The sequence below is a fragment of the Trachypithecus francoisi genome, unplaced genomic scaffold, assembly GCF_009764315.1.
Source record: "Trachypithecus francoisi isolate TF-2019V2 unplaced genomic scaffold, Tfra_2.0 Lachesis_group17, whole genome shotgun sequence".
Lineage (NCBI taxonomy): Eukaryota > Metazoa > Chordata > Mammalia > Primates > Cercopithecidae > Trachypithecus > Trachypithecus francoisi.
The window spans coordinates 18027981-18032780 of NW_022681462.1; positions in this window are offsets into that span (position 1 = coordinate 18027981).

A 4800-nucleotide genomic window follows, 5' to 3' on the forward strand; every position below is an offset into this window, starting at 1 on the left:
TTCTGTCCTCTGCCTCAGACAGAAAGCAATCATCCTGCCTGAAATGTATCTATAGCCAAGGCTCCATGTAAATTAAAGAGAGAGATGACAAATTTCATGGCCTGGTTATGGTAAAAATGGCAAATTTCACAGTTTGTCATGGATTAATAGGAAGGGAAAACAAACACAAATGAAGTCATCCCAGTTGTTAGAAATAATTCCAGAGTGACTATTTGATGAATTTAAACAATGGGATGGAATGCAGGCCGTTCAACACTCAATCCATGACTTTAAATTTAATAAAGGGCCTTGTAGTTTTATTATACTCAAACATCCTCAAGATGAAGGTTGAATCCAAACACACTTTGCACTTCAGCCTGAGCCCATAAGGAGCAAGCCCCAAATTCCAAAAACCTAAGTTTCCCCTCCTCACAGAAAATAATAAAGCATCCATGAAATGTTTTCATGATGAACCATGGAGTGCAGATTTTTAGGGTCATTTGTGACATCATGATAGATGAGGAGATTTATCTACATGTTTGGAAATGTTACACAGCTCAGTCAAACCACCTGGAAAATATCTTTAAAAGATTAAGGAACTGAACTCATCTTCACAGTTCATCCTCTTCAGTCCTAGTTTCAACTTTATTCCCTCTCTTTGCTCATTCTCAGTTACTACTGCAACCTTGTGAAAAATTTCTTGACCAGGGCTTCGTTCACCACGGGATTCTGAGTAAGGTCTCATGAAAGAATTGGGTCATCCATCATCATCTCTTTAAACTTAGATTCTGTAGCCAGTGCTTTAGGTCTGGCATTCCTGCGGCTTTGGTAACTATCCCCACATTGTCTAAAATCCTTCAAAAGAATCTCTCATTGTTGCAGGGCCTGACCAGTGTTTTTACACTGTACTTCATTTCTGCATCTATATTTTGCTTATCATCCATGTATTCCTTGAGTCTTTCTATAGCATTCATACCTGAATGAAACAAATTCTGAAATTATGGCAAAATTACATATAGCCAGATGATTCATTGGAACTGGTATTTTCAGATTGCCTCATATTTGTCAATCTAATCAAGTTGAACATAAAAATTTAGCCTGAATAATTCTTTTAATCACTTTAGATTCTTCTACATAAATGAAGACCCCTAACACAAATGTAGATATGAGAACACATGCAGGTAAATAGAGGTGGGAAGATAAAATAAATGGTGGCATGGATGCCTTCAAGCACTAAAGATTTAGGAACTGTCTAAAACTCTGGGGTGAAATAAGCACAGGGCATTCTGAGGGGTAGACTGTGCCATTCTAATTCCCTAACAAGGCATAGTTCACTTTTCATCTTTGCATCTTAATAGACTACTATATTAGAAGCAATCACATTTAGTTTATTGTCAGCTTAAAAGTCATGACTAATGTATCTGGAAAGAAAATAAGTGGCAAAGTGTTGTCTAATAATGCTGACTCTTTTTTTTAGTCTAGTGGGAGATTTTCCAGTATGTGGAAAGGAAGACAGCAAATTGACAATTGCTTCACCTTCAATCCCTTCAGTGCTTACATAACTCTCTGCCCCACACTCTCACCTTGTTTCTATGTCACCTTGTAATGTCCCTGTGTGCATGTCTTACTTACACAAGTAGGCTGAAAATACCTTTAGGGAGGGGTCTTCCTTCTCTTTTAATCCATCCTGGAAACACCGAGAACAATTCAGGGCCGTAAGTTCTAGTTGGCTTGAGAGACACTCCTAAAGCCCACATCAAGGCCATCAGCTGCACAGCTTGCTAATTTAACTGTAGTCATTTGCAACAGGTCTTCCTAAATCATTGCTAAGGACTCAAGTCTCCAGAGCTCCATGGAACATCCCCAATTAATATTCCCAGCACTGCCATAGAAAACAGTTTCATATGCAAATATAGCCGCTCAGCTTTCTGATCATAGAAGCTTTGCATTAAGGAAAGGCTGCTGGAACATCTGGTGTCCCATCAAGTTTCCAATATCACTGTCAGTAAACAGTGAGCTCAACTTAGAGTGCAAGGATAAAGGCCCTAGGCTCTGGCTGGGGCCCCGTTCCATATTGCTGATGGAATCTGAAGAGTGTAGACATTTGCTCTAAGTCTGTGACAAACGATATAAATTCTGGCAGATAAGGCAGAACTTAAATCTGAATCTGTTTGAAGGCCACAGAACTTTGTAAGGTTAGTGGTACTTGGAAAAGGATGCAGCATAGATTCTAATTCCTTACACCATCTTCTATTGTCTCCTCATTGTTTTTCCCAAAACATTGTCTTAATTCTCATTCCCTGAAAAGAAGACTGCAATTTTCTTCCCAGGAGAGGGATCAAAAAAGTGGGAGGAATATCATGGAGCCAGTTTAGAGGAAGAACTATTTTTCCACAAATCAGAGGCTGAGAAAAACTAAGAGTTGAATGAAAAGCGAAAAACTAAGGAACGCAAAGCATTCCCTGAAGCAGTGGCTAAAACCAAGTAAACCAGAGCGGGAAAGGAAAATAGAGGTCCAGAATCAGAAGCAGAGACCCTGATGCATCAAAAGCGACAGATCTAAAACCAATAGGCTATGATCTAAACAATGGTCACTTCCATTTGCTTGCTCTCATATACCAGATTAAAACAGATGCTTAAAGCCATATACTATAAAGAACAAAGAAAATAATGTGCATTGCCTCCTCTTTATGATTCTTTCATCTCGTAGAAAAAATGGCAGTGGCTCTTAAACTTACCCAGTGGAAAAATGAGACCCAATTTGTGTATTCTTAAAGTGCGGGGCTGGCTTCCCCGACCTCTCTTCTTGACCCTGTCCAGTACACTGAATTTAGGAACTGGCTCTGGGTCTTTTTTCACCTACAACAATGGGACTCTCATTTTGGGTTTCATGGCTGCATAAGAGGCAGGGCTTGATCATATTAGGCTGGGTACAGGTGGAAGTTGTAAAGATGTGGTTGATACACTCAAATAGAGGTTACTAAAATGGGGAAATAGCCAGAGGTCTCTTACAGTTTCCTCCTCCGCTGCCTGATACCTATCAGGTGCATCTCATCTCACATTGCTCTTCAGCTAGTGGACCTTTCTAATGGACCTAAAACATCTTCAAGTATGCTGCTGTCAGAGCCATGGTAGCAATCAGAACACGGTTAGTGGTTAGCAACCTAAGCTCTGAGGTTAAATTAAGTCTACCAATGCAGACCCGGGTTGCCACTTACTAGCTATGGAGCTGTGACCAAAGTACTTAATCGCTTTAAGGCTCAGATTTTCAATTTGGTAAATGGGTATTCTTAAAGATGTATGTATTAGCCAGGAAACAAAGGCTGGCTGCGATGATGATGATAATGATGATGATAATGATGATGATGATACCTCAGGTTCCTAATCCAACCACTGTTCATTTCTAACTGGTGTAGTTCAGCTGGCTTTGCTCCAGGGCACTCAGAGATTCAGGCTGTAACTCGTAAACAGTTCTGATTTGCAGCCCTCTATTGAATCTTCTGCATCTGCCCAGGAAAAGAAAAAGATAAGAGAGCAGAGAATCTTGTAGGAGATTTTAGAGGCCAGGAATCTGTTTATGATCATTGAGCAGATCCAGTCCCATGGCTCCACTGTGGTTTGATGGGGCTAGGAAACGTGCCCAGGAAGAGGAGGGGAAGCCCAGAGATTGTTGAGCACCAAAATGATTGGCCCTAGTCACTGTGAAGGCATTTCATCTGTTCTAGCCATTGCCTAGGGTTTGTGGAATTGGGTGTGGAGGGTCTTGAACACTCAAAACCAGGATGTGAGCCAATGGATCAAGGGCCACAGTGGAGTTTAGTAGGAAACTTCTTTGTAGATGGAGAGCCAACAAGAAATTAATAAAGCAATTTTAGTGGGCATGCTCACCATCATCCTCTGCTTCCCTGGAAAACTTGAGTGCAGGAAACCCTCCTCAGTCCAATCCTAACTAATATGATGTGAAGCCCTGGATGTTTTTGTAAAGCCACTTTTTTAAAGGCTGCAGAGATTACTATAAGTTGGGATAGTAAGGGCCAGATGCAGTGGCTCACACCTGTAATCCCAGCACTTTGCAAGACCAAGGTAGGTGGAGCACTTGAGGTCAGGAGTTCTACACCAGCCTGGGCAATATAGTGAGACCCCCCCCCCACCCCCACCATCTCTTAAAAAAGGGATATTTAATTATCCAGGCATGGTGGCATGCACCTGTCATCCTAGCTACTTGGGGGGCTGAGGTGGGAGAATAGCTTGAACCCAGGAGTTCAAGCTATAATCACACCGATGCACTCCAGCCTGAGCAACAGAATGAGACCTTGTCTTAACAACAACAAAATAAAGTTAGGATAGTAAGGCAAGACTTCAAAGCAAGTAAAGACTTTGATCTAAATTTTCAAGTAGGCAAAGAACTAGACAACTGATACAGTTTAAGAAGTTCATATGCTGTTACCTATATTTGCCCCATAGTTACTGAGGAAGACAATGGAAGTTAAAGAGGAGGTATCAATAAAATTTTTGGTCTAAGGATGAAGATAATATTGATGAAAACAGAAAAGATTACCTTCTACGTAAAACAATTTAAATATTTGAGAGGCAAATAATTTTGTTTCAAATGATAGCACTTTCAGCTGTAGATTCTGAACTTTACTGTACAGATTTCATGTTTGCAGGTAAAGGAAAAGTTGGCATGTGGAAAACTGCCTAAGAGCATCCCTCATCTGCTTACAGAGCTGTCTAGGGGTCTCATGATATAGGTGCCTTCTTTTTTTAACTGAACAAAGAAAAGGGGAAGAAAGTAAATAGTGTGAGAAGGACTAAATCTAG